Source organism: Pinus tabuliformis, chromosome 3_2, assembly GCF_031772625.1.
Source record: "Pinus tabuliformis cultivar Carrire ecotype Pingquan chromosome 3_2, CPIR1, whole genome shotgun sequence".
Classification (NCBI taxonomy): domain Eukaryota; kingdom Viridiplantae; phylum Streptophyta; class Pinopsida; order Pinales; family Pinaceae; genus Pinus; species Pinus tabuliformis.
This window is the reverse complement of record NC_142302.1, coordinates 619805635-619829535: the sequence shown is the minus strand read 5'-3', so window position 1 is coordinate 619829535 and position 23901 is coordinate 619805635.

Genomic DNA, 23901 nt, shown 5'->3' with positions numbered 1-23901 from the left:
ACCAGCTTGCGACGCGCGGGTCTGCAACTCCTGCAACATGGTCTAGATGGCCCCTAAGATGATCTGATGTTGTTGTTAAAACCGCTGCAGGGCCTCTGTGGTGTCATCTCTAACAGCGTCACCGATATCATGTAAGTCACCCTCCATCAGTGTGATAGGGTCCAGCAAGGTGTTGGTTGTCTTGGACTTCTTTCTGGGCCCTCCCTTATCTAGCTCTCATAAGTGCTTAATGCGGTCGGACGTCTCCTGAGGGTCCACGTCGTGCTACTCTGTTTCTTCTTCTTCGGTCTCAGGTGAAGGTGACCGCGCGCCTTTGTCAGAGCCCCGCTCTATGCCACCTATCTGTTTTCCTACCTCCTTTCTTGTCTGCTCTACCTGGGCCTTTTCAGTGGCCTCCTTTTTCCTCTTCTTGACCAGTTGCGCCATCTTCAGCTTGGCCTCCTCCTTCTTCTTCTGTGCAGCGGACTTGCTTCCACCCACTGCCAAGTCCGTGGTAGTGCGCCACTCTGCCGGCCATTTATCAAGCACCACATCGATGGCATCATCTGTGGCCAGATACAACAAGTCGTACCACTTCTGCACAGGGTCCTTCCGCGCCCTGATTGATACTCGATGGAAATCAGCTTTAAACTCAGCGTAGCCCTGCAGGTTGGCGTACACCGTGGGCGACAAACGCGCCTTGCAATTGATGGCCATCTTGATATTCATCTCCATCAAGATCCAGAAGATCTTGTTGTCCCGAACCCGCTACGCATCCTTGGTCACCCACAGCGAAGCGTACTTCACTACTTCGGGAAGGTTTGGCATGACCAAAGGGAGTTGGTTGTCCTCTAGTAACACCCATGCTACTAGCACAATCTACAGCAAGAGCCACGCGTAGTGGAATGTCTTGCTTTGCTCTTATGCTTCACGCTAGTTCGCCAGGAACTCTCTACGAAGGTAATCAGACCAGTTAAATTGGACTCCTTCCGCACACTGTTGTGCGAGTGCGACGACAGGCATCAGCATCTCATTGGTACTGTACTTCTGCATCACCTTCCCTACAAGGATCTGTGTTGCCACCTTCACAGTGCGGTCATAGATGCTGGAGATAGTGTAGCCGCGTGACTTCTTCACTAACTTGAATTTCTCCTTCATTGATTCTGTGAGAGCCTGCTCGCCACCCTTGTCGTCAAAGATCATTGCTAGATTCTTGCCTATATACAGTAGGGATGTTATTCTATGAATCAACATATCTGTGATGGGTATCAGCTCCTCTAGCCACAAAAACCCATCATGCACCAAGATCAACAGCTGGTTGATGACAAAAACTGTCATCGGGGTGCGGTTATAGTGTGACACCCAGAGCAGGTTGAGAAATCTTGCCTTCTCTACTCCCTTGAGCCACATCTGCAACTCCAAGGCAGTCATCCCCGTATTTTTGTCTATGATTCGGCGCATCAGCTACTCGTTCGCCAGGTGTGGGAACTTCTCATGGTTTTCCAAGTCCCAATATTCAAGCTTTAGTATCGGCACCCGTGCCAAACATGGACCGTCAAAAGCAATTTCATCTGGTAGCAGAGGCGTTTGTAGGGAAGTCTTACTCTCACCAATGTCGTTTGGGACCTTGGACTTAGGCTTGCGCGGAGGGACATACTCCAGCAACTGTGTAATAGGGTCCGCACCCTGGGCTTCAACCTCCTCTACTTCCACTCCCACATCCTCATCGTCCATCGGGATGTCTTCGATATCCTCCTCCTCTACTTCTAGGTTTATAGCCTTGCCTTTCTCCTGTGCAGTGGGCTTTGGTGGGTTTCACCTTGGTGATGCGCGCACCAGTATGGCAGGATGCTTGCCTTTCTTGTCTTTCCTAGTTTCCTTGGTTGGGGTTGGCTTCGGTCTCGGCGTTCTCAAGGATTTAGGGATCTCCGCTAATACTTCGGCTACTTTTGGGGAACCTACTTCTGGAGCAGCTACTTCGGCCTCCATATCGATTTCCTGCACATTCTCCTCGGTTTCCACTTCTTGGTGTTCATAGCTTTTGCGTGTGTTGACATGACGCTATTCACTAGTTCCTATGTCTCCTTTGACAATTGTTCAAATGCCAGACTCGCTATCAGATCTTGAAAGAATTCACAATTCATGTGTACCTAAGAGCGCAATAACTCAATTCTCAAAATACCAAGTGTTCTTTGCTGGACATCCACTTGTAATTTATAGGGCATTTCGAATTCAAATCCGACCATTTCCCCCAAAATTGGTTCATTAATGTCGGATTGGCGACATATTTTCAAGGATCTAAGCCATAAATTTCATCTTAAATGTCATCCGATGCCCCGTTTGGCCTCACTTTCACTGTCTTGTCATGAACAGTGACCATAACGGTCACTTTCTGGCCAACTTGTGTGATTTCGCCCTGGGTAGCGGAACTCCCTCCGCGCTGCCATGGACCCAATGACACTTCCTTGCTTCGCACCACCTTCCAATCGCGTAGCTCCCCAACCCGGGTAGTGTAGTTTATAGTCCTGTGCCTCCTTTCAACTGCCTGGAGTGCTAAGATTATTCTACCTTCATTTAGTCACTTGGCCGGACCGCTGGTGTACGGCTTCAAGTGACTGCCATTCACCTTTCCTGGGAAGGGTTCTCCATTTAATTTGACCAACTGTACCGCTCCTCCATCGGTAATTTCCTTAATGATGTAGGGCCCTAACTAGTGCATCCTGAATTTCCTTGGAAAGTTATCAAACTTACTATCATATAGCAAAACTAGGTCATTTACCTTAAATTTGTGCAGCTTAATGTGTCGATCATGTCATGCCTTCTCGCGTTGCTTTTGGACCAGTTGGTGAAATCCAGCTAAAAATATTTCTTCCTCCAGTTCATCCAGCTGGACGAGCCTCTCTTCTAGGGCTCCATGATTCGTCATACCTGTGGACACTGCTATGTGCAGTGTAGGCACGATATACTCGATAGGAATTACCGCTTCAACTCCATAAACAAGCCTAAAGGGGGTTTGTCCAGTCAACTTCTTGCATGTCATTTGATAAGCCCATAATACTGCAGGTATGTGTAGGTCCAAATCACTTCGCTGAGCATTGAAAACCTTGGTCAGTGCATTTTTTAGCACTTTGTCAAATGCCTCCACTGTCCCGTTAGCCTGTGGGTGATAAGGTGTGCTCTTATGGCGGTATACCTGAAATTCCTCCATTAGTTCGTTGATCATCTCATTCAGGCAGTGTGTACCACAATTACTCATCAAGATCTTCAGACATCCAAATCACGTCAATACGTGCTCAAAGAGGAACTTTACAGCGGTCGCGCCTGTGCAATACTTCACAAGCTGTGCCTCTGCCCAATGAGTCAAATACTCCGTCGTGGTGATAATATACCTTGCTCCTGTCTTTCCTTGTGGCTGAATAGGTCCCACAAAATCTATTGCCCACTTCTCAAAGGGTTGCAATGCCATCTGTGGATTCAAAGGCATCTCATCCCTCTGCAATGGCCTGCCAGTCCTTTGACACACATCACACGCCTTTCAATATGCTTTTGAGTCTTGATGAAGGGTTGGCCACCACAACCCTATGCGCAGAGTCTTTTGCGCAGTTTCTCTTCTCGCATCATGTCCTCCCGCGGTGCCCCCATGAGTGTCCACAAGGATGTTCCTTCTTTCGAACTCAGGTACATATCATCACAATATCTCATCAGTCCCCATCTTATACAGATGCCCAACGATGACAGAGAAATATGGAGCGTGCACCACGAATTCCTTCTTTTGCTGGAAAGTGTATCCTTCTGGTGTAGTTCCTGTTTTGAGGAAATGTATGATATCTTCAAAATTACCATCTGTGACGCACAATGTAAATAGTTGTGCGTCAGGAAATCCTTCTTCCAAGTTAGTAGGTTCCTCCCCTATTTCGATGTGCGACAAATGGTCTAGTCCCATGTTCAATCGTCCAGGCTTCACAACCACTTCAAAATCATACTCCTGGAACAATAAGAGCCACTTGTAGATTCTCCCTCCAACACAGGCTTATTAACTAGGTACTTCAGCACGGAGTGATCTGTATACATCTTGAAATGGCCTCCTAGCAAGTAGTGCCTATACTTCTGGAGTGCATACACCATAGCTAGCCCTTCGCGCTCAGTGGTGGAATAGTTCTTCTCCGCTTTGGATAATCTTCGACTTGCGAACGCGATAGGATGGTCCAAGCCTTCTCCACCAACCTGGGTCCATTTGGACAAATGCGCGTGTGGTTCATCCTACCCATCATACTTGTCTGTCATTTGCATCTTAGGCTTCCCAAATCATGTTCTCATCATCCTCCTACATTCACGCCAATCATCAAAGCATCCTTTATGCATACCCCACCATCTTGCGAGTGTAGCATGCAGTGCCCAGTCCAACACCTGGAAACGCTGCTTTTCTGGTACCTCCCTTTCAAATTCATCCAAAAAGATATCTACCTCATTCAGGCCATCAAAAGTAGACAAATTTCTTACCTCTGAGGACACACAGCACAGCGATCGGGTCATCATATTGCAATTTAGCATAGTTACTTCATGCAACTGATTCTTCCAGAGTTCTATCTCTTCATCAGAGTCTGAAGTGCAAGAACTCTCACAATCCCAAGTAATCCGTCCATCAGCAGTGGGATTAACCCAATATTGGTCTCACGTTGTTATCTTATAGATACAGTCCAAATCATCATCACTTTCATAATCGCGGACTGGTTCCATATAACGCGATCCTTCAACCAGATCTAGGGGTATTATTACGCGCAGCGATTTCTTCTTGAATATCATCTTCCACTTCTTTAGATTGATTACCCCATTCATATCGGTAGCCCAGTCAATTCCCAAGAGCGCAGGATAGGGATTGTTGTCATCCACTATCTCTATTACTTCAAATTCAGCCAACGCGCTCACACCTTCAATATCCATAGTCACCCCCTGCAGCCGCCCCATGGGGATGATCTTTTGTTGATTCGCCATCCTTAGCTAAATCGGATACCATTGCAGTGAGGGTCTTCCCATCCGTTCCCAAGTTTGCTTTGGTAGGACATTCGCATCTAACCCTAGGTCCAAAATGACCTGATCCATTTCATACTCTCCTGTCTATGTGGTCAGTCTCATCTCCTGTCCCGTCCTTGTTTTATGCTTGTTAATATTTCATACTACGTGTGGCTCACTTGGCGCAGTTCCAATGCATCTATTGATGAGCTCTTGCAATCCCTTCATAGCCTTACTATTGCATAATAACTTCATGTAGGTCTCCAGGAAAGTTGTGAGCATGAGGGGTCCATCTCTTGGTCAGGCTTATCCTTTCTTCGTGAGGTGGAGGCCTCAACAAATCTCTTCTTAGCTTCCATGAAGGCTTCACGTGCACGCTCCAAATCGAACTCAGCTTCCTTCACTGGAGCTTTGCGGACCCACGTACTATCTTTTGGTTGTTTCCCTTTGTCATCTCCTGTCGTGATTCCACTCCTAAGTACTATATTTACGTTTGGATCTTCCTCACACGACTCAGACCCCATCATCTGCAGGTTCTGAGTCGGCGGAGGTGGTAGCGCCCCTTTGTCACATATCCTAGCTATCAGCATAGGACAAGTCTTCCATTTCATGATCAAACAACGTGTAATACTTGCACGATGGATGTGTTGGATTAGTGAAATTGCGGGCATAGTGTCTCGGTCCTCCACAATTGTAGAAAATCAACTGTCCTCGACCTCTGCCAGGTCCTCCTCCGCCTCGGCCTCATCCACGCCCTTGAAATCTTGTCCATGCCATCCTTGCTCTCTAGTCAGGGGGTTACGTTTCAGCCTAAACTTGATAGGCAGGAGTTCTATCCATCATCAATTCATAACTCCTGCAATTACGCTCATCATGCCCTACCGACCTACAAAAGTTGCAGAACAGCTGTTGTGGTGTCTGTACAAACTTCTGCAGCATATGACAGTTATCCGTGGCATGTTTTCCTACTACCTGACAAATAGTGCACCACAATGCAGGCCCCACGCTTGGTCCTGCTTGAGCTTCTGGTCTTAAAGGCATCGGTCCTCCTCCTGCAATATAGTTCGCAAATACCGGGCAATGGTCTTTTTCATGACCCTGACTCTTGTATTTCAGGAATCATACCTCCTCGCGCGCCTCTGGTCGACCCATCCTGTCCTGCTTCAGACTTTGCATCTCAAAGCATAGATTCTTGAGCTGCGCATGGATCTGCTGAACCCCCAGGTTTAGATCTTGCATCATATTTTCATGCAATCTCATTGCAATCTCTAAGGCTTCCGCCTGAGTTGTTATCTTCTGCTACGACAGTGTAGACCTTAAGTGTGGCAGTTGTTGGAAATAATACTGAGAGGGGGGGGGGGGGGGGGGGGGGGGGGGGGGGGGGGGAATCAGTATTAGAAAATCAATAATCTTTTCATTTCCATTATTAGATTCATATACACTACTTCAGTTAAGGCAACCCACGTGTATACGCAACTGTGTTTAATGCAACTAGCGTATATCCAATAAACTTATGGTTCAGTTAGTTGATCTTTAATGAGTGCATCAGAACATTATTAACCATATAAACAGTAAACAGGTGCAATAAAACAAAACAGATCATCACACATAAGAAGCACACATGAACACCATGATATAAGGTGGAAACCCAATGTGGGTGAAAACCACCTGCTACAATTCGTCTCTATCTTCTTTTTAATAAGAAACATCTTTTTACAATATTTTTGTACTGGTGCAGTCTTATACCAGTATGCAGGCTTCTACCTGCAGAAGGCTACAACCTTCTCTCATTTTCCAGCTTCTCCTAGAAGGGAGCTACAACCCCTTGGCTCTTGTACTAGCTCATGTACTAGTACGTAGGTGCTGACCTATAGAAGGCTACAACCTTCTCTTTTCTTCCAGGGACCACGTTTCATAAATTTTCATACTGGATCCATCAATAACATCAAAGCACAAAATCAATCACCACTGCAATACAACCATCAACCACATCTACATCATCAATCTCTGAATCACCCAACAACTGAATCACTGAAACCTTGTCATCAACCACAGTCACTAGAACACAAAGCAAGACCCAGAACTCTGCAACAACCATCAGAACCATTTGCAAATTCAGATATCATATTTCATTATGTATACGCTACTCTGATGAACCCAACTAGTGTGTATACGCGCTTTTACCAAAGCGAACCCGCGTACAGATCTGCAAATACTAACTTATAACTTTGCAGCTATTCCAGACATCAATCATACCCAGATCATAACATTTATAGAATAAACATGCATCAATAATTCAGATCTAGTCTATCCATGATCAAACCATATAATGATAATACATTCCAAGCCTTAAGATCCCGATCCATAGTTCATCATCATCCACATGGGTGCATCCTTGGTTAAGATCAAGAAAAGCATCACAAACCCATTACCAGCACACTGGATCTCACACTTCATTAGATATTTAATCCTTGCACACTTGCCCTTTGACCTAATGATCTTCTTCTCCTTATATAGGTTTAGGCCTCTCTCAATACCATGGTCCAAAACCATGTCGGACCAATACCTTGGACCCAATACCTGGGGTCAATACCTCAGACCAAATACCAAAATACCATGGAGCAAATACCACGGACCAAAACTTAGTTTTCCGACATGTACGCGCCTTTCCTTCTGTGAAAGTGCGTGTGTATGTTATACGCGCCTTTTTATATAGTGAACTTGCGTGTATACACTACTTGGTATATAGTGAACCTATGTATATACGCGACTTGGTATATAGTGAACCTGCGTGTGTACACGACTTGGTATATAGTGAACCTGTGTATATATGCGACTTGGTATATAGTGAACCTGCGTATACCTTTCTTTCTTCATTTTGTGAGTCTAAACTGTGATCTGTCATCTGAGTGAGTTGCCATCAAGGACAACACTTGAGTCATACCTGTATCATAATGCCAAAAATCTCCCCCTTTGGACTTGATGGCAACAACCACACCAAGTCACTCTCCCCCTTTGACATCAAGGGCAAAGGGCGGACCAAGATATTCTCTCCCTTGATATACATTCTGTTGTCCATACTCCCCCTAAGTACATGCCGAAATCTCTGATTGAGCTCTTTGTACATGTTGATATGTACCAATCCATCCATGCTTCCTCTAAGCACATTTTGATTGAACTCCCCCTTTGTACATGCCAAGATGTACTAATCCATCCATGCTCCCCCTGAGCACATGCAGAGTCTGCAAAGATATTTTTCAAAAGAATAACATGACTCTACAACTCAACTAAGTGAGTATGACCTTCCTATCACCAATGACTCATACATACATCAATCTCCCAACCAAGTGGGGATACACCATTTTGACTCATCCACCCAACCAAGTGGGGATATACCAAATGTTTATACATGACTGAAATAGACATTATTACATCATCCTTCCCATGCAAACTGGGGTTACAAATTACATCATATGACTCATGGGTCTTTAAAAGAAATACATGACATTTTTAACAAAGACCAATGACCTAAACAAGACCATGATAGTCATCAGCAACTATCATACACCATATGATCTGCACCATAAGCATCTCTCATCAACATCAGCAACCTGTAACCTGCAATACCATTCTTTTGACCAACCAACAATAAGTAGCAAGATGTATCATTTAGCCACATAAGCATTATCACCAAAGACTTCTAACCATAATGCCAACAATGCATTATTCGAAGCATATGCTCCCCCTGAACCTGTGCCATCTATTCACTGTCAGATCTGATCATGCATATATCAGCAAGAAGTATCAAGGCATCATCATCATCAAGTTAGGATGAAAAACACTTCTAAACAACATCTTATGAGTACCAACACATTTCCACACATCATCAGCAGATTGTAACCATTATCAAACAGAGCAAATAATGGATTGAATCATATCAGACCCTTTTTCCTAAGTCTGTCCCATTGCTTTTCCTCAAACCAACATATACGCGACTGTGAAGCTTTGAACTCGCGTATACACGCGACTTGTCTTCATGAAACTTGCGTATGAGATTTAGAACATTGAGGTTCCACACTTTCAGCTCCCTCTCAGTTTGTCATGTATGTATACTCTGCTATGCCACATCTTTTTGACTGTACTTCCTTTTTATTCCATATCTTTGACTGTGATGATGTTTTCTCCTTTTGGTATGGTGCCCGTACTTTGTTCCTGCATTCCTTTGCTATATGTCCAAGCTTGTTACATGCATAACATCTTACATGTTTCATATTCCTTCGGTAGCAATCAACAGCTTTGTGACCAAACATATTGCAAGAAAAACAATATCCCTTAAAGTACATGGAACGTGATGATCTTTCTGTGTGATGGTCTTGAACCATTCTACTTCTGCATCTGGTTGCAACATGTCCAAAATTATGACATACATAACATTCAACATTATTCATCGGAGGAAATAACCGTCTATCACTTCCATATTTAGGAGCAAAATATTTTCTTTGAAGATTATCTTTCCTTGGTTGTTGATGGGTTTGACCTCTCATCTCCTTGTTGAGCATTTCAGATTTTGCATTAGAGTTCCTTGTCTCACCTTGTGAGCTAGATTCACCTTCAACATATTCATAAAAACCAAGACCAGTTTTGATAGCAAGTGACCTTTGACTACTAATAATATCATCCAAAATCTTAGTATTGTCTTGAAATCGTAATAGTTTATCTTTTTCTTCTGATTTACCTTTCAAGATATTTACCTCAACCTGATGTTGTTCTTCCTTTTCCAGATATTTCTTCTTCAAGATTTCTTCAGACTTTCTTCCTTCTTCCACTTGTTGCCTTAGTTTGAGAATCTCATTTTCTTGTTCTTCATTCTGCTCCTGCAGCGTTTGACGTACTCTGAAGGCACATTCCAACTGAGCTTTTAAGCTAATAACTTCTTCTTTGAGGGCACTCTCCCTTTTGTTAAATAGATCTTGTTGATCTATGAGTTTATATGATGCTTCATTTGCTTGCTCATATTCAATTTGAGGTGATTCAGAATCTGAATACTTGCTTCCACTCAACAACAAGCTGTAATTGTTCCTTTGAGTTGTCTTCTTCTTCTGACACACTTTCTTTCCCATTGTTCTACGGATCTCCTTCAAGCGATCAAGCTTCTACCAAAGGACCTGCTCTAATACCAATTGTTGGAAATAACACTGAGAGGGGGGGTGAATCAGTATTAGCAAATCAATAATCTTTTCATTCCATTATCATATTCATATATGCTACTTCAGTTAAGGCAACCCGCGTGTATACGCAACTATGTTTAATGCAACTAGCGTATATCCAGTAAACTTATGGTTCAGTTAGTTGGTCTTTAATGAGTGCATCAAAACATTATTAACCATATAAACAGTAAACAGGTGCAGTAAAACAAAACAGATCATCACACATAAGAAGCACACATCAACACCATGATATAAGGTGGAAACCCAATGTGGGTGAAAACCACCTATTGCAATTCGTCTCTATCTTCTTTTTAATAAGAAGCTTATTTTTACAATATTTTTGTATTGGTGCAGTCTTATACCAGTACACAGGCTTCTACTTACAGAAGGCTACAACCTTCTCTCATTTTCCAGCTTCTCCTGGAAGGGAGCTACAACCCCCTGGCTCTTGTACTAGCTCATGTACTAGTACATAGGTGCTGACCTACAGAAGGCTACAACCTTCTCTTTTCTTCCAGGGACCACATTTCATAAATTTTCATACTGGATCCATCATAACATCAAATCACAAAATCAATCACCACTACAATACAACCATCAACCACATCTACATCATCAATCTCTGAATCACCCAACAATTGAATCACTGAAACCCTGTCATCAACCACAGTCACCAGAACACAAAGCAAGACCCAGAACTCTGCAACAACCATCAGAACCATCTGCAAATTCAGATATCATATTTCATTATGTATACGCTACTCTGATGAACCCAACCAGTGTGTATACACACTTTTACCAAAGCGAACCCGTGTACAAATCTGCAAATACTAACTTATAACTTTGCAGCTATTCCAGACATCAATCATACCCAGATCATAACATTTACAGAATAAACATGCGTCAATAATTCAAATCTAGTCTATCCATGATCAAACCATATAATGATAAAACATTCCAAGCCTTAAGATCCCGATCCATAGTTCATCATCATCCACATGGATGCATCCTTGGTTCAGATCAAGCAAAGCATCACAAACCCATTACCAGCACACTGGATCTCACACTTCATCAAATATTCAATCCTTGCACACTTGCCCTTTGACCTAATGATCTTCTTCTCCTTATATAGGTTTAGGCCTCTCTCAATACCATGGTCCAAAACCATGTAGGACCAATACCTTGGACGCAATACCTGGGGTCAATACCTTGGACCAAATACCAAAATACCATGGACCAAATACCACAGACCAAAACTTAGTTTTGCGACATGTACGCGCCTTTCCTTCTGTGAAAGTGTGTGTGTACATTATACATACCTTTGTATATAGTGAACCTACATGTATACACTACTTGGTATATAGTTAACTTGCGTATATACGCGACTTGGTATATAGTGAACCTGCGTGTGTACACGACTTGGTATATAGTGAACCTGTGTATATACGTGACTTGGTATATAGTGAACCTGCGTATACCTTTCTTTCTTCATTCTGTGAGTCTGAACTCTATTCTGTCATCTGAGTGAGTTTCCATCAAGGACAACACTTGAGCCATACCTGTATCACAATGCCAACAACAGTAGTGAAGCTAGAAACCACTCGCGATATTGTCCATATGTCAAAATCATGTTGGCTTCGCGGATTATACATTTCAACCTCTGATCTAATTCCCAAGGCGTCTAACCTGGTTGCATCATGATCTCTTTGAATCCCACAATCGATTGCACCTCAGATTTAGGTCTACTGAATTCTCTATTCAGTGCTGCCTGGATGTCTACCACTCCAGCATTCGGGTTATCGTTAGAGTACTTAATATACCACGTTAGCGCATGATCTTGCAGAGCACTAACCAGTGTCACCTTCTTTATATGATCATCTGTAACACCTTGAGCTTCCCATACATCCCTTATGATGAACCATAATTGGTCTGGGTCCTCATTTCCCAAGCCTTTGAACAAAGGCATCTTCACTGTGTTTTCCATACTGAACTATGGTGGAGGTGGAGGTGGTACGGGTGAAGTTAGAGGTGATGGTGGTGAAGTTGGAGGAGGTGTGGGTGGAGGTGGTATTCGTGGGAATCCTTGTCTTATTAACTGAGTAGCACTTCACGGAGAAACCTTCGCAATCCCTTCCTCGTTACCTCGCAGAGGTGAAATCAATGGACTATACTTTGGACCCCTTTTTCCTTCGTTCCTATAATTTTTTCCGCTTCGCGTAGTTCCGAACATCAAGGTAGCTGCATAACACGTTTTTCACACAATATCATTTTAATCTAGGTATTAAAATATTTTACGTACTTACCTCACGGTCCTTTGCAAAAGCACCGCTCCGCCTCGCTGTAGCTGATTGAGGCATTGACCGTGAATTCAATCACAAATCCTCCTATGACATGATTGATCCAATGATCGACAATGTGGGTGATATTGTCCTCAGATGCTTCTAATTTCTGTATTAGCTCCGGGATCCAAACAATAGGACCATCAAGTTTCCACCTTCCTTGGCTATCTACTAGCTTCGCGATCCACTCGTATAGCTCAATAGGGAAGGAGAAGAAAAAGATCTCATGGATCTCTGTATATAGGTATCTGTCCAACCAATGTTCCTTTGTCAGTCGCGGGTTTCTATTCTCCTACGCCGCAAATTCGTGGATCTTCCTGTCCAACCAGTCTCCAATCTATTTCTTAGTTGGATTCCAGTGATACAACATCACACATCTCTTATGCAGATTCCGGTCTCGGCAACGGAACCATTTGTTGGCTTGAGGGGGCCTGACTCAAGTTCAGTGTTAGTTAGCCAAAAAAATCCCTACACTACTAGCCCTTTCGACATCAGCCCACAGAGCATGGACTGAAGTCTCACCCGAAGCAGTATGGGGTGATGCTGAAACCAAGTTTCCGCACCTTGAAATGGTTATGATGTCGTTTGATTCCCTCTATTCCTGCCTTCGTGCAGGTTGCTTCGCTCTAGGGCTTACAAGATGAGCCCTCTATTCCGTCCTTCTGTATCTCCGCGAAAGGGTACGATTGACCTTCACGCAACCCTAACCTGCTGCTCAGTTACTTTCGCGCTGCTATGGCAGTGTGCCATGCAGATTCCCTAATTAGTCTAAGTGATTTACTTATCTCATCAAATACTTAAATTTAACATCGTGTAAGCAAATATTCGTAATTGTGTTCAATTATTCAATGTACTTGCATTCATTCGTGCAGCACATCAGCACAATAAAGGAAAGTCATACATAAAATATCCAGATGCATCAACAAAATAAAGACACATAAATTGCATAATATATCTCTTTATTAATATCTTTTAAGTGTTTACAAACCATGTCCACCCTGCGTACATAGCTGTAGGGGTCCGTGTACTCATCTGTGGACTTCTACCCTAGGCCTCTACGCACTCAGCTGCAGAGCCTCTACCTACACTAGAACCTAAGACTTAGACTTCTTGCTTCACATCTATGACTCCATTACATTGTGTGACATTCTCCTCATTATTCTAACTACTTAGAGCTTAGCTCTTTTTATACAATCCCATGGTCCGCGGACCATGGGTAGATCTCTTACAGCCGACTTTACTTTACAAAACTAAGGGCAGACTACCCTTTTTGACACATAACACCTTCGCGCTCCACGACCACAAAATGCAGAGTCTTTAGAATTATATTACAAAAATTGACTTAAACATGGGCTTTTAGCCCCAAAACTGCCCTTGGGGGATCCCGCTCCCAACAGGGGTTAAGAGGTTATTGGCCATCCAAGTGTTAGGGGTACTTAGTGTTGGAAATTGTAACTAGGTTTGGTCTTCATAATGACCTATGTATTCATGACATTGTATATTTTGTATATGAAGAAAGAAAGAGAAAGAAAAAAAAAACTTTATTTTATTTAAAGCATGGATTTCATGCTCTATTTTAGGTCAAAAGCATGTTCTTCTTGCTTCTAGGTCTTTCTAGGTCATTCTTGGTTATGTCATGTATTACATTCCCATTTGGATTCATTGTAACAAAATAAAATATGTATTTTGAGTCAAAGAAATCTGTTTCATCCTCCAAGACCAAGTCGGCCTAAGGATGGCTATTCGACCCCTCAAGAAGGTTATAAATAAGAGGACCTTGACTCATTTGGATCATCCATCTCATCAAGTTCGATCTGCAATAGCGAAGAAGGAAAAAGAGTTGGAAGGATGAAGAAAAGAAGAAGTCGTTGAAGAATCTTGGGATAATATAACATTATGTCCACGCATGTGAAACTGCTAGGGTATTTGTGTAGCTTCTAGTTGTCGGAGGCAAAAATTGTAGGGCCAAAATTCTGAAGTGTAGTTGCAGGACTGAAATTCTAGAGCGAAGTTGTAGGAGGTCAAAGTTGTGAAGTTGGTTTGAAGAGATCTTGCTGGTGGGCTGACTTGGTGCTTGGGAGGATTCTAGGATTTTGTCTTTAGGTATTGGAAGTCTCATTTTGAACAAGTTCTATAGGAAGAGAAGTATTCTTTCTTGGATTTCCCCTGGAGGGGTTTTTCCCTGGCTTGGATCTTATATCTTATCTACTTTATCTCTTTGTAATCTTCATTTTTTTGGTAATTTCTTGATGAAAAAGAAATAAAAGTAATAAAAGGTCAACTAACATCATAATTACTTATCAAGTAATGAAAGCCAAAACATAATATACAATATTCTTGATTTTCCAACATGGTATCGAAGTTATGGTGCAAAAAGGAGACTGAAGATCACATCTTAATTAGCACTCTTTTAATGGCAAGAGTTATGAAGAAGGGTTTCAATTTTTTTGGGAACTTTGTTGTGACTATAAAAGAAAGCATATTGAAGATCATCTCCAAGCTAAAAAAATAAGTGATGGATGAAAGTTTATTCTCTGCTCTCTCTAGTACTTTCAAGGATGATAATGTATGGGTTATAGATAGTGGTTCCTTTAGACATATGAAAGGTTCAATCAAATCCATACTCTATTAAAAGGAACCTCTTCTCATTCAGTTGAACTTGGAGACAATAAGAGTTATCCAAAGAAGGTAATTGGATCTACCTCGTTGCAGTTGGAAACTGGTAGGAGAATTCATCTCAATAATACTCTATATGTTCCAAGTTTGAAGAAAAATCTACTCTCTATTTATTGTCTAGAAGATAAAGGTGATAAAATTTCCTTTTTTGATGGAAAATTTTTGGTTTGGGGAAAGGATTCTAATATTTATAATGCAACGATAATTGGTATTCATAAGGGAACTTTATATAGGTTACTTAATCCTCTCCCTCAAGCCCTAGTTCACTTAGATGTGAGCCCTTTTGAACTATGGCATAGAAGGTATGGACATCTTCACTACAAGGTTTTTCCATCTCTAAATAAAATGGTCAATGGCATCCCTAAATTGAAAGAAGAACATGAAGGAATCTGTAAGGGATGTGATCTAGAGAAGAATGTAAAGAAACCCTTTGCTAGAAGTGATACCGGATCAAAGGAAATCTTAGATCTCATACACTCTGATGTGTGTGGTCCTATGGCAGTAAAGTCTCTTGGAGGTAATCAATATTATGTGAAATTCACCGATGATTTATCAATAAATACATGGTTATATCTCCTCCAGAACAAGGGTCGGGTATTCTAGAAGTTTCAATAATTCAAGAATGAAGTAGAAAATATGACAGAAATAAATATCAAGACCCTAAGGTTTGATAATGGTGGGGAATATACCTCCAAAGAAATCACAGAACTTTGTAAGGAATTAGGGATTAAGAGGGAGTTTATCGTTATTTATAATCCTAAACATAATGGTGTGGTCGAAAGGAAGAATATAACAATTGAAGAATGTGTCAGGGCCATGCTACATGATCAGGATCTCCCTCAATTCTTATGGGGAGAAGCATGTGTAACAGTTGTCTACTTGCAGAATCAAAGTCCTCATAAGATTATCAATGACATGACTCCAAAAGAAGCATTTACAGGAAAGAAGCCTAGTGTGGATCATCTTTGAATATTTGGACGTCTTTTCTATATACAGAATCCAAAGGACAAGACAAATTAGTTGGATCCTACCAGTATGAAACGAATCTTTGTTGGTTATAGTGCTTCATCGAAGGTGTACATAATATATATTAAAGAGGGTAGTCATATTGAAGTAAGCAAGGATGTGATCTTTGATGAAAATGTGGCTTACAAGAGATCCAAGGATATTCCAGTCGATTTTGATGAAGAAGAGATACCCATTTTTAGGATATATCGAGGGACAATGATGGTCAAGGTCCAAAATCGACTCAAGAATATGTTGAAGGTCCCAGTGAGCCTGTGCAGCAAGTGATTGTTCCTGAAAATTGAAAGAGGCTTGCTTGGTTGAGAACTACTCTACAATAAGTAGAAGGACACATAGTAAAAGGGACCTTTAGGGAAAGTAAAAGGCTGAAGAGTTACTTTGTTCATGTAGCTTATATGACTAAGCTCATTGAAGTTGAAACCTCCTCCTATGAAGATGCAACTAAACATCAAGAGTGGAGGAATGCAATGCAGGAAGAATAACAGTCAATTATGAAGAATGATGTCTAGGAAATTGTTCCTAGAACAAGTGGCAAATCTATAATCATTTTAAAATGGATATATAAGAAATAGCATGTTGTGGATGGGAGCATAGACAAGGACAAAGCCATATTTGTAGCTAGAGGCTTCTCACATGAAGAAGGTATCAATTATGAAGAAACGTTTTCTCCTACAGCTAGATATACAACAATTAGATTGTTTGTTTCTTTAGTTGCTACTATGGGATGGAACATCCATCAAATGGATGATAAAACAATTTTTTTTGAATGGTACCATTGATGAAGAAGTTCACATCAAATAGAGTCAAGGATTTGAATTAAATCATAGGGAGACACATGTTTGTAGATTGAATAAGGTTCTATATGGCTTAAAATAAGCACCTAGAGAATGGTATGCTACGATGGATGCATAACTATTAATACATGGATTTTCCAAGAGTATTGAAAACCATAACCTCTATATCAAAGTGGTCAAGGATGAACCTATCATCATACTATTATATGTGGATGATCTATTTGTTACAGGTGTAAAACATCAAATTTAGGAATGCAAGAAACAATTAGCAATCGAATTTGACATGAAGGATCTTGGGATCATGCATTACTATTTGGGACTAGAACTTTGGAAGAAACTGGGTGAAATATATCTTGGTCAAGGAAAATATGTGATCAAGACTCTATAGAAGTTTGGCATGATGGATATCAAGCCAATGAAAACTTCCATGACTACTGATATAAATAAGTTTAGGATTTCAGATTCTAACCTGGTGGATCCTTCTTGCTACAAACAATTGATTGGCTCCTTGACATATCTAGTAAATACTAGACTAGACATTTGTTTTGCAGTGGATGTCCTAAATCAATTTCAGATGGATCCCTTGCACGAGCATTAGATAGCAACCAAAAATATCCTGAGATATCTATGTGGGACCATTGATCATTGCCTTTGATATGTTGGTAATGAAATCCAACTCATGGGATACTCGTATTCTAATTGGGGTGGATGTGAGACAGATGAAAGAAGCACTACAGGTGGATGCTTTAGTTTGGGATCTTCCATGATCTCATGAATGAGAAAGAAGAAAGATATTGTTGCTTTGAGTAGCGATGAAGTCAAATACGTAGTTTCAAGTGAAGTTTGCAGGGAATTTGTTTGGCTCGGGAAGTTTTTATTAGATTTATTTGAAGGACCACTTAGCCCTACATGTATACATTGTGACAACAAAATCTATGTAAAGTTAACAGAGGACCTAGTCTTTCATGTCATGAAGCTACACTATATTCCTACAGATGAAAGGGTAGTTGATATTCTGCTGAAAACATTACCAAACAAGAAGCTTGATTACCTGAGAGGTAAGCTTGGTTTGGTGGACATATCTTCTCTAATTGAGAGGGATGGATGATGGACATTATATTCTTCTATTTATGTGCCATGCACTAGCCCAAGACTAACAGTTGTAAGTCTTAGTGAAGGCCATAAAGAAAGAATGGGGTCTAGAGGATTGGATAAGCATCTGAGAAATGGAACTTCTTGAGGATTGAAAAATACAAGATAGTAGTGGCCCTTTAGACTGATACTCTTTGATAATGAGGTAGGGCATCCAAGATAAGGGTAGTCGAAGAGGAACGATATTCTTTGATGATTGGAAATACAATGTAAGAATAGTTCTAAAGAGGAAATACCCAATGAACATTCAGTTGGGGTATGTACCTTTAGATGTAACTTGATATCTCACGTAAATCCTCCCAGCATGATGCTCTCATATAAGTAGAGCTTGTCAAGTTAATGCCTCGTTGACAATGTTGGTTGTGATATAGATACTTAAATGGATGGCTTATCAATCTGACTCTTATTATGAAAATACTTCAAGATAGAGATTCCTTGTACCTTATGATGGGATTATGAATAGTTCCCTAGTTAAGGGGAATTATTGGAAATTATAACTAGGTTCAATCTTCATAATGGCCTATGTAATCATGAAATTGTATATTTTTTATTTGAAGAAACAAAGAGAAAGAAAAATAATATTTTGTTTTATTTAAAGCATGGGTTTCATGCTCTAATTTAGGTCAAAAGAATTTTTTTCAGGCTTCTAGATATTTTTAGGTCTTTCTTAATCAAAGAAGAATTTATGTAATGTATTATCGTCCCATTTGGACTCATAGTAAAAAAACAAAATATTTATTTTGATTCAAATAAATCCATTTCATCCTCCAAGACCAAGTCAGCCCAGTCAAGTTGAAGTCAGCCTAAGGAGGGTTATTTGACCCCTCAAGAAGGCTATAAATAGGAGGAGCTCAACTCATTTGGAGCATCAATCTCATCAAGTTTGATTTTAAATATCAAAGAAGGAAAAAGAGTTGTAAGGACGAAGAAAAGAAGAAGAATTCAAAGTCTCTTGGGATAATTTCCTTTTTGTCCACACATGCAAAGCTACTAGGGTTTCTATGTAGCTGCCAGTTGCAGGAAGCCAAAACTACAGGGCCGAAATTCTGAAGTGTAGCTGCAAGATTAAAATTCTAGAGTGAAGTTGCAGGAGGTCGAAGTTGTGAAGTTTGTTTGAAGAGATCTTGCTAGTGGGTTTACTTGGTGTTTGGGAAGATTCTAGGCTTTGGTATTTGGGTAGTGGAAGTCTCATTTTGAATATATTCTATAAGAAGAGAAGTATTATTTCTAGGTTTTCCCCTTGGAGGGGTTTTTCCCTGGCTTGGAGCCTATATCTTGTGTACTTTGTCTCTTTGTGAAATTCATTATTTTGGTAATTTCTTGATGAAAAAAGAAATAAAGTAATAAAAGGTTAACTAACATCATAAGTAATTATCAAGTAAGGAAATTAAAAACATAATATACAAGATCCTTGATTTTCCAACATAGTATCAGAGCTAAGGTGCAAGAAGGAGGCTGAAGATTACATCTTAGTTGACACTCTCTTAATGGAAAGGGTTATGAAGAAGGGTTTCAAGTTTCTTGGGAACCTCATTGTGACTATAAAAGAAAGCATCTTGAAGATCATCTCCAAGCTAGCAAAAGAAGTGATGGATGAAATTTTATTCTCTACTCTCTTTGGAACTTTCAAGGATGATAATGTATGGGTTATAGATAGTGGTGCCTCCAAACATATGATAGGTGAATGCAATCAACTCTAGACTCTATAAAAAGGAAAATCTTCTCATTTAGTTGAGCTTGGAGACAAGAAGAGTTATCCAGTGAAGGGTATTGGATCTACCTCATTGGAGCTGGAAACTCGTGGGAGCCTTCATCTTAATAATATTCTATATTTTCCAGCTCTAAAGAAAAATATACTCTTTATTTCTTGTCTATAATATAAATGTGATATAATTTATTTTATTGATGGAAAATTTTTGGTTTGGGGAAAGGATTATAATATTGATCATGCAAGGATAATTAGCATTCGTGAGGGAAATTTGTATAGTTTTCTTACTCCTCTCCCTCAAGCCCTAGTTCACTTAGATGTGAACCCTTCTGAATTATGACATAGAAGGTATGAACATCTTCTCTACAAGGGTTTTCCATCTCTAAATAAAATGTCCAATGGCATCCCCGAATTGAAGGAATAACATGAAGGAATTTGTAATGGATGTTCTCTAGGCAAGAATGTAAAGAAACCCTTTGCTAGAAGTGATACCAGATCAAAATAAATCATAGATCTCATACACTTTGATGTGTGTGGTCCTATGGAAATAAAGGAACTTTTTTTGTTATTATTTTTGTGATCACCCACTCACAGGAGACCCTAACTCCATTCAAATAATTAGCAAGCTATGACTTGCCAAGAGGCACCAACCCCTTTATAAGTGCAAGATACAACCTACTTCAACCAATCGTTCTACTTTTCATACAATTTTCATATTGAGAAAACAGAGGCACATAACAATTGAACAAAAATCTAAAATAAACCTGGTTAGTTGTTCCACGCAATGCCTTCCTCTCTGCTCAGTACTTTTTCTTTACACTACTCTATATGTGTTGGTCTTAGCCTTAAGTTATCATGCAATAATCAACTCTAGCCACCATATGCACTCTGCATGCACTTTGTCACTTGCCTCAATCTACACTCTTCACACATCATACAATTATTCTTTCCCCCTTGACTCAATATTTTATGAATTTTTTGTTCACCAGCAACATAGTGAACGTCGAACTCTATTATCTCATCAACCACTGCATTTAATGCACAAAATGGCACTTTGGTCTTCAATTAAGAATATGCATATGGGATCAGTTTACTCAACCAATTGACACTAGTATGGTCTTTATTGCAGCTTTGTAAGGCTATACAAGACTGGTTGCACACCATCAGAGACTTAAGTGATCCTAGTTGCAATAGAACTAAATTTGTGAGAAAACTCTAGAAAATTTATCATCCCTAGAATTAATTGTCATCCTCCTACACACTCAAAGTGCTCCACCATTAAATTTTATCTTTCCAGGTAGCACGGCTCTCCAACATTCTCTTGTAATTAATGGTCCTTATTTCCTTGTATCCCACTTTTCTACAGATGCCATTTACTTTGGTTCTATTAGTACACCATTCAAGCCTTGGATCATATGACCCTATGCAGTAAGATGCAAGTCCTCTTAGAATGCAAATGGAACTCTTATAAAAAAAACCCCATAATACATTGCATTCGGCACACAATCCCTTGGTCATATAACCCATAAAAACAACACATAACCATGACTTGGGTGAGCCTTCGAATATAGGTTGGGAGATCGGAAGGTCGTGGGTCAGCCCGCTCCACTTATTATGCATTTGTGTTTTCCTCTGACTACTCAACTAGACTTGGAGGCCCGACTTGGTTCCAATTCCATTGTTTTTACCCACGCCAAAAACCAAATGCACAAAAAAAAAAAAAAAAACAAAAAGCACTACAAATCGGCTTGCTTGCACAAACTTCGAGGACCTACCACATCACCATCTTACGTCATGCTGACATCATATGGGCCACATAGCACCGAATTCATGGTGACATGTGGCACCTAGATTTGACCCACTTGGCCTCTCGAAAGTGCAAAACACATGTCATGTGTCTTCTTCCTTCGTTTCCATGTCACCCTGAGTTGACATCATTTTCCAGTTGTGCTCCACCTACCACCTTTGCCCATTATTTTCCTGCATTGAATCCCACATACATTGGAGATCATAGTTAGTCCTATGATCTCTTGTCATAACCTCTCAACTTGGCCAACTACCGACTGGTCCACGATCCTAACTAGGAGTTGGTCCCACAAAATCCAGGGGTCGGGGAGTATTTCCCTGTTGAACTTATACTGCATAGCCTGACCTCTAATTAGGCCCAAATTTCCTACGTCTTAACCTCAACTATAAATCCAACTATCCTAAATGAAATAAATTTCAAAGAAAACACAAGGGATAAGTGGAACCTTGAGTCTTGGAACCCTGCTTGTTGATTTTTTAATATATAAAATTTGACCTTCCAAAACTCCTAATCTAGAATACCTTTTCTAAACTTCAGCATACTGATGGAAAGCTCCTTCAGAGCATTGTCCAACTATTACATTTCTAGACACATCTGAGTTGGTATCCTGATGTAGACATGTTCTCAAAGTGTTATATCCCTATAATAATAGTGTATACCCCTTATTGTTATAGTTAGTGTAACCCCACTTATTGTTATTTTTAATGTAGCCTCCTTATTGTTATTGTTGTGCCCCATAGAATCCCACTATTGTTATTGTTGTGCCCTTACATTATTATTGTTATGTAGGCTCTGATTATATTGTGGCCCCTTAGACCCCTATATATACCAAGGAATTCTTGTCATTTGTATCATCCAAGAATTGTTCATTTATGTAATGTAAAGGAGGTTTCCCGCTTAAAGAGGCTAATTTTTAAGTCATTGATCTATATTTTCTTTTGTTTTGTGAGCTAGTTTCATAACATTTGGTATCAGAGATTTGGATTATATGGTTTCGCTGGTTCAAAGAGGTCATCGTGGAATTTTCGCTATAGCTTTATTTATACAAAGATTTAGAAGTTGAAATTCCGACCACATGGAACCAAAATCTTGGTGAACTTCATGTCAAAATTTCCAATATTGGTTCGCTAAAAGTTTTGAGATATGGTCAGAAGAAGTTAGGGTTTCTACATGCTCCAGAATTTAGTATCAAACAGGTGACCTAGGGAAAATCGTCATAACTTTCTCTACAAGCATGAGATTAAAAATTTGTAAAAAATTCCTAAACTTGCACAGACTTTAGTTTTTCAGGTATTATTTTTAGGGCCAAAGGTTGAAACTATGACACGTGGAACTTCATACAAGTTCACTCTAATGAACCAGTCCATAATTAGGTTATTGTGGGATATTGGAGATAATTTTATCTTGAAGAATCCAATCTTGGTGTGACTTGTGGAATTGGAAAAAAGATTAAAAGTGATACCATAGGGTGAAATTTCAGATCTTGGAGTGCTGAAATTACAGAGATACAACAATTTCAAGATCAAGCTCCTAAAAGCAAGAAAAAGGTGTGTGTGTGTTTTTTTTTTAATTTGCATAACTTTTGTTTGAAAAATAATTTTGAAGTGATTCAAAGGGAATAATGAAATATAGATATCATTTTTTTATTCCATAATGCCTCGAAACAAAAGAAAGGATACACATAGTAAGCTACCAGAAATCTCTACTATGACACATGAAGAAGAGAAAGAAATGCATCATGATATATCAAAATTACGAGACCAAGTGCAACAAATTTCGCTCTCGCAAAAAGTAACAAAAAATGAATTGGAATCCATGATGAATGTTAATATAGATGGTATAAAAATGGACATGGTGTTATCACTCAGAAGTTTTCCCTAGAAGTTATCAAAAGAAGGAATCATCTAAGGTAACCACAAACCAGTCTTTTAGGCTTAGGCTCTATCCAACCTAAGTCTAGAGAGGGCTCTCTCTTTATAATTTAGCTTTGTTTTTATAGGATTTTAGGCTAGTTCTTAGTGTTCATAGCGTTTTGCTTTGAATTGAAGGTTTGGTGGTGGAATTCTTAGAGCAGATGGATAGAGCTAGGTCTTCAAGCCATTGGGCTATGAAGTCAATCAATGGATAGCATGACTGGACCAGATCATTAAACGGAATGTTCACAGGGTAGGCTAGCAAAGAAAAAGGCAAATCTTCGGGTCTA